Below are 12,098 nucleotides of genomic sequence, written 5' to 3'. Positions count from 1 at the left end.
ACTAAGCAGGCAATGAGCCGCTACCAGAGCCTAAGGGCTAGAATGCTGAGATAGCAAAGACCTCGGCACCCTAAGGCCCAGAATGCTGAGCTAACAACGACCTCAACACCAAAAGGGGTAGAGTATCGAGCTAAAGATGATCTCGACACCTCATCAATGAAAGCAATCTGCACAAGTATGGATCCTGAGGTGCATAGCCCAAGGCCCAATGCAGCCTATGTCAACTAACCCAGGCGAAGAACAGATCGGGCACATAGCCTTACTATGATAACTCGCCTTGGGGCTTAAGTCTAGCAACTCGGGTGTATAGTCACTTCGGCAAAAGGAGAATATTTGCACAACACTTTTGAACAGAAAAAGTACTTCATCTCTAAATGTTTGCTTTACAGTGTTTAGAAAGAAAAAACAAAAACAAACAAAAAACACAGGCAAGCTCACAAGCCTAGAGGTCAGTCTTCCTCACCTTCAGAAGGGACTTCGACAACACCCGAAGGACCCGCTTCGTCTTCGGAATCCGCATCGCCATCGGCTGCGGCAGCTATCTCCTAAGTGATGCACGAAGTGGTTATGGCACTAACATCGAGCTCGGGGTACATGTTCCTTATCATCCATCGGCTCAACTTGAAACCCCTTCTGTGCGAGCCCACCATCATGTCGTCAAAGCGCGGCGAAGCGATGCAATCCGCGATGACTTTCACCTTTGCCTCCTCGACGGCCTGAGAAAAGATCTGAGTCTTCTCCCTAATATCTTCCTGAAGGTACTCGACTTGATGCTCCAGGTCCAACTTCAGGTCGGCCATATGTCTCACCACCATTCCTAAGGCCTCTTTGTCCCTTTGAGACCTCGACAGCTCAGCCTGCGCAACACGGGAAGCCGCTTCAACAGCTTCTGCTCGCTTTAAGCCCCTCTCCACCTAAATGGCCAAGGCATGAATAGAGGAGTCCACCTTCCAGAACGAGGACAAATCAGCTCGGTAAAAATAAAAAATAAAAAAAGAAAACTACCCCGACTTACCATCATGGCGTGAGTTGCGGCACGAGCGCCTATGAGATTTGTAGGAAGATCGGCCTACTGCGCAACCTCCTAAGGGCAAGTGGCCATCTTGCTTTTTCGGAGAGCGTAGCTCGGCGTCAGCACGCTCCCAACCTCCTCGTGACTTCCCGAGCCTGAAGACACAGCCCGGGTATAGGCAGTGTCGGCATAGGGAGCCCCGACATGGGGAGCCCTTACTGCTTCCCGAATTGAAGGGGGCACCTCAGGCTCCCCAGGAGGCTCCATTCTTAGTGCCTCGGGCTCCGCAACCTGAGAAGGATTGGCGTGGACCCGCTTAGCAGCTCGCTTCCTTCTCTTCATGCCAGCGAACAAGTTCGCACCTCGGGTCTTCTCTACCTCCATAACACCTGCAAAAGGGAGCTCGACATCAGAAGACGAGAATAAAAGCAAAAGCAAGTATCTTCGTATGAGCAAGAAACCTACCCGAACTCAGACTGACTTGAATAAGCTTGTCCTCTGTCAGGTAGACTTTGCATTTGAGACCTTGCCGGGCCCAGTCCTAGAGGCCCTTCACCGTATCTTCATCTTATGCGACACCAGGGTCAGGAGCGGCCAAACCCCACTCAGTAGGAAACTACCACCCCATAGCACTTCGAACCACAAAGTAGTCCCACTTCCATGCCGGGACCTTGTTTGGAAGGTCGTGTAAGAGCTTGAAGCTTGGGCGAGGTGACAAGTAGTACGCCCTCCTACGCCCGGGCAGGGGACCTACCTGTTTTTTGAGCATGAGGATAGCTGAAAAGACTTCCAGGTCTAAAGGAAGGCAGTGCTCGCAGCATAGGGAGATAGTCCCAACAAGGTTACAAACGGAGTTCGGGTGGAGCTGACCTATAGTAATGCCGGAGTGGTTCATGACTTCGACGATAAGAGGATGAAAGGGAAGGCACAGCCCGACAACAAGCTGCTCCTAAAATATCACGATCTCATCCGCACCGTGCTCCCAAGGAAAGTCGCCCGAAGGTATGAAGTAAGTATACTCCCCGGGCAGGTTGTAACGAACAATAAGGGACCAAAGCCTTTCAAGCGTCATAGTGGAAGGTCCGAACTTATCTGACACCTGACCTCGGCGAGAGGTGGATGCCAAACTACCCGAGGTGACTCGGTATATGGGCTCGAACTCGAGCTCTTCCTCGAGCTCTACCTCAGACTCACTAAGGCTATCGGGGGCAGTAGCTCGGTTCGTAGAACCAGCATCGGACCCCCCTAGGAGACTACGTAAACTACCCAAGCTAGACATCGAAATGTAGAAGGCTGGGGACTCACCAGGAAAAGCTACCGGACTGCGAACGAGTGACGTGAGCTGACATGCTTGGGTGCGAGCTCAAGGAACAAACGCTGAAGGATAACAGAGGAAAGTGACTGGGGGTCCCCCGACTATTTAAAGCCATTGGACCCGCGCATCAACGGCCAAGATCGAAACCATCCAGTGGCTCCCCACAAAGTCAGCTGTGCACTCCCCGAAGAAAAGACACCTTGGCGTGCACGTTTGAAAATTTGAAATTGTTTGGCTCGCACGTTCAAAAGTTTGAAAATTTGAAATCATTTGTGCGCATGAGCTACATGTAGACCGGGACTAACCCCTGGTCAAACCAAGCCAACTCCGGTTGGGCCAGGAACACAAGCGGGTCAGACCAGAGAAGTCCCAGACCGAGGCCAGAGTGTCTTGAGGCAAATCCACCTGTCATCCCGTGAACTTCCCATGCCGGGTCAAGACCCCGAGCATGGGGAGTGGGGGGCAATTGATGGAGGAAGATTTGACCCGACCCCTTGGCCATACGACACGTGGAAGCAACCGAGAGTGACTTGGCAGAAACGCCAGTTCGGCACGACAACGGGCCCCACAACCCGAGCTCTGAGCTGAAGAGCCCCGAGCTCTCCCTTCAAGGTCCTGAGCCTTACAAAAAACACAAAAGGCAAAGACTCGAATTGCCCACCCAAGGGTAGTTTGGGCCATACTTTTGTTTGAACTCAAGACCACTTCGCACACCACTTCAGCACCAAGTTGCCTGACTGAACCGTACTTGACACCCAGAAAGCCCATACACAGAGGTGGCGCACCTGACTGATTAGGGGTCCGACACATGACAACCGTCCCCCAACGGCCACCTGCCACCGCCATCTCAGACGTCGCAGGGACGGCCTTGACAAGGAACAGTGGAGGTTATGACACCCGGATTGGCAACTGGTAGTGGAGGTTATGACACCCGAAATGACCCCCGATCTGGCAGAAGAAGTGACCCGATCTGGCAGAGGTAATGATGCCCGAACTGACAGGGGTTCGGAAGTAAGTATACAAGGTGATTATAAAGGCCCCCATCTCATGGGGAAGAAGGTATGTGATATTTTGTGCTTTCTAGTCTTGGAATCCATTGTTTCCTCTTGCCTTCTCAAGAGCACTAACTTGAGCTTCGGAGTGTTCCAACCGGGTTCCTCATCGGAAGTCTCCAGTTCCTTCTTTGTTTTAGGCAACTTCAGCTCTGTCGGAGGCAAAATAACCGGAGACTAAGACTTGACATTAAAGGCCTTTTTATGGAAATTTATGCCAAAAGAGTATATTAGAGTGAAATGGTGAGTATGCAATGTTATGACTTCTTTTCATTTCAATTTTAACTAGCCTCTCACATTTTCTTACTTAACCTGTATTTGTTAGAACTATTATTATAATACTTTCTCTAGGAGAAATTAGATAAAAAATTGCTAATAAAGTAATGACTGCGACAAAACTTTTCTAGAGTATAGGTGTAAGTAGCGAACCCCATTTTTTTCTTTCTTTTTATTTCTGACCCCAGTCCACTTTCTTCTTCTCCTTTCTTTTCTCTCTTTCTCACCACCACTCCCTCTCCTCTCTCCTATTTCCTCCATTTCAGTCTTGCTTACCATTCTTGCTTCCCTCTCCTCAACGTCTCTTGACAACCCTCTTAAAATCCCTAAAAAGAAAAAAGACATCTTCTTCTTCAACGTCTTCACCATCATTCAGCATCCAAGTTTTGTTTAAGTTTCATCAATCATTCCGCTTCTCTCCCAGTTCATTGGGGAATCCAATATCTTAATCATTCACTCGGCTTCACAACAAGCTGCTTCATAGTAAGGTTTAAATTTTTGATATGATACGCCCTGTATTGGGAGTATCGTATCATTTCTTTAAAAAACCAATACAGGATATGCATGAAAATCGGATGTTTCATCTTTTCTCATCCGTATCGGACCTGTATCGGAGGTGTATCAAGGGTGAATTGGGGCATATTGGTAGCCTATCAACGAAAAAGATACGACCGAAAAATAAAAAAAAATTAAAGGGGAAAAGCAAGCTTCTTTTTCCCGAAATAAGCTTTCTTTCAGCCCCCCAAATGATTCTAAAACTCCAACCTTCATTCATAATATCTTGTGATTTTTTTTTTCTTGAATTTTAAATTTATGTTGATCTACATTTCTTATATTTAAAATCACATTTTTTTTGTGTTATCAGTAGATTTATGGAAATTTCAGGAAGATATTAGGGAAAAATATAAATTAACAAAAAATTGAAATTGTATTTTTTCTCTACCTATAAAGACTAAATATGTTTTATATCTATGGATTTATCTATCATATCCATAGAGCAATTGAAAATTTTCTTTAATATTTTTTATTTTTTATATTTTTAGAATAAAAAAATAAATAATAATTAATTATATTTTATCATTTGATCACAACAATTGAATATATTATAGTTCTATGGATGATCTATCATATCCATAGACCAATTGAAATTTCTTCTTTAATATATATATATATATATATATATTTTATATATTTTTTGAATTAAAAGATAAATAATTAATTAATTATATTTTATCATTTCATCACAATGATTGAATATATTATAATTCCATTGATGATCTATCATATGCACAAAACAATTGAAATTTCTTCTTTAATAACTATTTTTGAATATATTATATAATACTTATTTATTTTTTTATAATTTTTGGAAATCAACAATAAATAATAATTATTTAATTAATAAATAATTATTAATTATATTTTCACATAGAAGTTGTGTCAATCTATGTTTTATGGTTGGATAGGAGAGTTGGGTTTTTCTCATCCCATAAAACATTAAAACTTAAGAATTATAATTTATAAATTATAGTTAAGCATATGATTTTTAATAAAATTATAATTATGTATAATATATTTCTTTATAAAACCATTAAAATATATTAATTTAATGTATACACACCTCATTGAAGTCTTATATTTAGTGATGTTGATGTGTTTTTATGATTTATTAAAGTATTTATAGTATTTCGAGCGTATCTATACGTATCTTAGTTTTTCTCTGATACACATACATATCCAAGATGTATTCTAATACATATCTTAAAATTACCTTTTCGATACACTTTGACGTTTTTAATACTTTAAACCTTGCTTCATACTCCACCAATTTCCGCAAACTGCTGGAGACATCCAGACACGAAACAGACGGAACCACCACGTTGACGTGTCTTAGCTACGTTGAGACATACTGATGCTAAAACAGCCCGTTGGTTGCAGTAGGAACAAACCAACGACCTCCACCAAACAAGATTAATTCTGATGCATTACACAAATCATGATTGTCATGATTTGTTCTTTTGGGTTTTCTTGATCGTTTAGTGCTTGTAGTCGAATCTATTATTTATGTTCTGATTCGTATCCGAGGTTTTGTTGTAGTTTAACCCTACTGGTAGTTCACATCCATATAATTATCTCTTGCTTGATAGTCAAATCTACATAGCTATCTCTTGTTTGATAGTTCAGATTTATATAGTTGTCTCTTGCTTGATAGTCATCTTTCTTCTTAATATAATTCTCATAAGCTTCAAGAACCTTGCTAAGTTTGTTTATTAGTTATAGATGATTATTGTGATTTCTTATTAGTAGGTTTTCATCATCACTTAAATCAAAACAGAAAATAGAAATTCATAACACACCGAATTGTTCCATCTTGTATCTATGCCCCACTTCCATTACTGATTTGTATCAATTGAATACATTATCATTGTTTCTTATTTTCTGATTTTCTTTTTTATTTTATTTTCTTGACTTCTTGCTTTCAAACATTAAAATATTTACATCAATTCCCTTCATTATTCTTGAATTCAGATTTGCATTGCTTTCGGACTAGACTTGATTACATACGTATTCTCCCCTTTTCTGTAAAATCCAAATTCTGAATTTAACATACACTAACAGAGGTTAAACTGCTTTGGTTGTCTCAATCGTTTAGCTTACTTATGCATTAACTTCATATAGCTGTTATTTACAATTTGGATTAGTCTCTCTTATTATATTGACCCCTCATTTTATTTATCTATTTACTTATTTTTCCTAAGTGTTTTCATTTTGGCACGCCTACGCTCCCCACACACCTGATCCTATTTAACCTCCTTGCATGCCAGTCCAAACACGACTACAAAAACTTAGAAGTGTCAACGAAACCATGGATTCAAATCAATTCCAACTCCCTGAATTCAACTTAGAAAACCACACCCACCCCACATTCCCTGTCGTTTCCCCCATACAACAAACAATCATAGCTGAAAAAGAACCCAACTCACTTATACATCCTACTCTTACATCTTACGAAGATACAATCGCTGCACTAAATCAACGCCTAACTGCACTAGCCGATGAAAATAGAGAACTCCGCCAATAAATCCAAAATCTATACCGAACACAAACTACATACTCTTCCTCTACACTCCCAATACACACACCGCTTACACAACACACATCGCACATTACACAATCATTATCTCCCCTACCCATTTCAGCACCTCTAACCACTATAACACCCGCTCAACAAATCCAAAATGAAAGGAGATGGGTTCTGAAACAAATTCAACTACAGTGATTCAACAGAGGTTTTTCATAAAAAAGGTAAAGATTCTTCAAAGAAATAGATGTCTAATCAAACTTACTCATTTGGTGAAACATTTTCTTTGATTTTGGGGTGGTTTTCATGGGTTTTGTACGTCTAATGGGAGCTTGGGGCATTACAGACATTATAGTCTCGTATTTGGGGCTGTTAGTGGCAGAAAATATAAATTTGATAAACTTTTAAATGCTATTTTGCCTTTTCTTTGTCTTAAGTGGGGTTTATTTGGTACTTTGAGCTTTTTAAGCCTATTAGGCTCTATTTCATTGGTCCAAGTGTTCTAATGAGTCAAGAATGAGTCTGACATCAGCCATCACCCTTTTAAGGTCTTAGGTTCGGATAGATGATGTGGCAATTTAATTTGGTGCATCAAAATGGTATCTTTCTAGTTGAACGATCAAACAGATGAGTTTGGCCATAGAATTTGGCGTATTGAGGTTTTTTAGGTCTCTGAATACGGCGGTGAGGTCTGATTGGACAAATATGTTCGGGATGATTGAGATATATGGCTGACAAGTTCAAATCAATAAGATTTGCTGAAATAGAATTTTTGTTTGATGAAGAGTCAAACGAGGGAATTTTGGGATGAAATTTGGTGGGTAGGCATTTTTGAACATCTCGAATCTGATGGGAGTGATGAATCTTTGATCATAGGTGTAGATTGACTGATTTAGTTCAGATCATGGTCTCAGTTTCTGATTTCCCAATCAATGAAAGGGACAAAAGTGGAATCTTACTTTTTTAATGGTCAAACGGAGGTGTTTGGTCGTAAAATTTGACATGCTAGGGTTTTTTGGGGGTCTTCGAACACAATGGTAAGGTCTGATTGGTCAAATAGGGTCAGGATGATGGATGGTAAGCTCTAGTTAATGAGATTTGTTGAAATAGGATCTAGGCTTGATGGGAGGTCAAACAGGGGAATTTTGAGTTACAATTTGGTAAATAGGCATGGATTAGGTTGATGAGTCAAGTGAATGGTTCCAATTTGAGAAAGATATGGTCAATCTTGTTAATTATTTAGGGCCATCAAAATGGGATATTGACATTTTGTGGTTGATCATCGTAGATTTATTGTGGGATTCGCTAATTGATTGTTTCTTAGCGATATTGAGGTAATGGGTGCGTTGGATTTGATTTTGAAGGAGTTGGAATTTGAATATTCCATAGCTTGGGGTTGTTATAAAGGAAGTTGGCATGATGAACAGCGGATCTTTGGAGTTTAGTCATGAAAAGTGATGTATAACTAAGTTGTAATTTTTTAAGTCTAGGGATGGTGTCTACTTGGACGTTGATATTGATCTCAAGGTTCTTATTTGTCCTATGGATTGTGTCAGAGGAGGGTATTTCGGGTTTTGAAAAGTCTCAAGTTGATTTGGTTTCGTTTCTAAGCATTTGGGGTCTAAGATGAGGGTACAAAGAGGTATGGTGAAAGGACCGAGCAAAAATTGGGTGCTAACAACGTTGATTCTCCAAACAAGAACTTGCTTGGAGATTGTGTTTGCGGGAAGCTACTAAAATTAGTTGAGACTGAGCTGTAGATTTGTCGATGGAAGCAATAGCCTATTCTCATAATCTGTAACACTACACTATGCCAAATTTGAATGACACAATGCTATTTTGGTTAGTTTTCGTCACAATGTTACATTCTGAAAATTTGAAGAAAAATCAAGGGTAAAGTAGTCTTTTCTATCTTTTCATTACCGGTTCTTAATGGTTATCCATTGTTAGAAATTATAGGGTACTTTAAGTGATTATGCAAATTAAATAGTAGGGTAGGTTTTTGTCTATTTGCTAAACCATAGGGATAGTTTAAGTATTTAACCCTTCACTTTATTGTTTTGTCTTGACTCTGAAACATATAACTTTATTTTATTGCTCTCAGAGGAAGTAGGTCCTTATGCGAAAATTGAATCACATGGATCATTTTTTTCTCAATCATACTTCATTATGCTCATACTATTAACAAGAATATTAGTCATGTAACATTTAGAGCCTCTAGTCCAACATTGCTAAATCAAAGTTTACCCACTTACAATGTAACAATGGCCTACACCTCCAAAAGAGATCACCATATAGTTCGTATTTTCTTGTATCATCTAAATAACCAACTTCATCTTGTGGCTTTGAAACCTTATATAGTTTATTTATTTTATCGCGAGTAACTTACATTGAAAGCTCCAAACTGCTAAACTAGTTCAATGGACAAGAACAAGAAGCCATTTTGTGACTTGCAAAAAATTGACCTTATATTGCTTTAAAAATTAGATCAGAAGTAAGAGAGAATTTTATGTAGTTTTAACATTTGAGAAAATGGAAAAATAAGGAATTAGTCACCAACTTAGACTTGAGAAAAGAACTTGTTGCAAGGTCTGAACTATCGGCCTTTGTTGCCAAATAGTCTTCATTAACTTACCTATTAATTACATGAAGAAGAAGTTGGCATGGCGTTTATGTTATACATCAATTTTGAATTAAATCTACCAGTTAAATATTTACACTCATAAATGATTATTATACACTAATTATAACAACATCTAATCTTCCCAGTTGTAGTGTTTAGACTAGAATAGGGGATCATCAATCCTCTAATAGGATTTAAGTTTTAAACTAATAATAGGTTGATTTTCAGTGGAGTTTGATTTGTACCATAATCAATGGTAACCGGCAACATTGACATCGTTTTTTATCCAAAATCACCATATTTCATCCACTTGTCTGATCATTTAGGTGTTGTGCTGATTTCATTTCTTCTCAACAATGAAAACTATTCAACTTTGAAGAGGGTGATAAGCAATGCCCTGCTTGCAAAGAATAAACTTGGTTTCGTTGATGGATCCATCAAGAAACCAAATAAAACGTCACCACAGTTATTAATGCAACTCAATGGTCATTGCCTGGCTGTTTAATTTACTTGCTCAAGATTTATATGTGAGCATAGAATATGTGAAGTCTGCAGGTAATATTTGATGAGATCTTGAAGATAGATTCTCGCAAAGAAACACATCATGGATCTTTTACCTCCGGCGTGAACTGGCCCTGATCAAACAAGAAAACCTATTTGTATTGGCCTATTTCACCAGATTAAAATCTTTACCGGACGAGTTATTTGTGTATATTCCTATTCCAAACTGTACCTACGGCAATTGCACATGCATAGTTGTTAGGGATGCAAGTCGGGCGGGTTGGGGTGGGTTTATGGTCAACCCAGGCCCAACCCTAAAATTTGGGCTTAAGGCATGAGCCCGAGGTCAAGCCAGATTTCCTAACCTGAGTCCAACCCGCCCTGTAATTTGATGCACTCGAGTTGGGCTCGGGCACGGGTCCGGCTCGGGTTGGTCAATGAACCCACTCTAAAATTATACATATATAAATGTATTTATGCAAATATATATACATATATTTATGTATGTATGTAAATATGTATGCAAAATATCTATACAAATGTTATATATACAAATATGTATGTATATATGTAAATATGTATGCAACATTTACATACATATGTTGTAGTGGTGCAAGAAGAGTGACACCAAATCTTCGTTAATCAACAACCTCCTCAGATCGAAGCAACATATTCTGTTAGACAGATAAGATTTTCTCCACGGGCAACTATCCACATGGCCAAAAAGACTTTTAGGTTTATGATTATGACACCAAACAAATATTTGTGTCCCGTGATGAAAAATTTTATGAAAATTGGTTTCCATTTCTTGGGGATGACAATTTAGCTAATTTGAATCTACCCAACATGGTTGTTCCCCAAGATCCTAATCCAATTTTTTTTTGGATGACAACCAACTTCCTCATTCATTGACTGAACCTATAGCTCGGTCCTGTAATGAGAACACCACTCAGCCCATTCTAGACCCACCTAAATCACCTCAACATATTTTAAGATCACCTGAACTCACTTGGTCAAATCCTAGACCCACTAGGACCACCCGAGTTTCCAAACATTTTCAAGACTATATTTTCCCTACTTTACCAATCACCAATCTTTCTACAGCCCATATGTTGGCAGGCCTTGTTGAACAACCAAGGTTCAAAGTATCAGAAACACCAAGTGTATCAAAAAGGCAATTTTAAGAGACATATCAGGATATGCCTTGCATACCCATGCGTATTGGCGAAAAACTAAGATACGTATTATTTTAATGGTTCTATGAATAAATATATTATAGCTAATTATAATTTCATTAAAAATGCTATGCTTAACTATAATTTATAAATTATAATTCTTAAGTTTTAATGTTTTATGGGATGAGAAAAACCCAACTTTCCTATCCAACCATAAAACATGCATTGACACAACTTCTATGTGAAAATATAATTAACAATTATTTATTATTTGAATAATTATTATATATTATTCATTTCCAACAATTATAAAAAATAAATAAACATTATATAATATATTCAGAAAATAGCTATTAAAGAAGAAATTTCAATTACTTTGTGGATATGATAGATTATCCATAGAATTATAATATATTCAATCATTGTGATCAAGTGATAAAATATAATTAATTGATTATTTAATTTTTAATTCTAAAAATAAAAAAATAAAAAAATAATTATTAAAGAAGAAATTTCAATTGGTCTATGGATATGATAGATCATCCTAGAATTATAATATATTCAATGTTGTGATCAAATGATAAAATATAATTAATTACTATTTATTTATTTTTAATTCTAAAATATAAAAAAAATATTAAAGAAGAAATTTCAATTGCTCTATGTATATGATAGATAGATCCATAGATCTAAAACATATTTAATCTTTATAGGTAGAGAAAAAATTACATTTTTAATTTTTTTTGTTAATTTATATTTTCCCCAAATATCTTCGTGAAATTTCCATAAATCTACTGATAACACAAAAAAGAAAATTGTGATTTTGAATGTAAGAAATTTAGATCAACATAAATTTAAACATTCAAGAAAAAAAAATTACAAGATATTATAAAAGATCGAAAAAAATACCTATTTTTGCCATATCTTTTCAAATTTTGAAAAATCTTAAAAAAAAAACGATTAACACTTGTTTCTTGCAAATTTTTGCAATATATCACTATAGGAGTGAATTTTGGAGTTTTAGAGTCATTTGGGGGGTGAAAGAATGCTTATTTTAGGGTA

Source organism: Nelumbo lutea, chromosome 1 (assembly GCF_056320005.1).
Source record: "Nelumbo lutea isolate HS-2025 chromosome 1, American lotus-T2T, whole genome shotgun sequence".
NCBI classification, from domain to species: Eukaryota; Viridiplantae; Streptophyta; class Magnoliopsida; order Proteales; family Nelumbonaceae; genus Nelumbo; species Nelumbo lutea.
The sequence above is the reverse complement of the archived record's forward strand: the minus strand, read 5'-3'. Positions refer to the sequence as shown.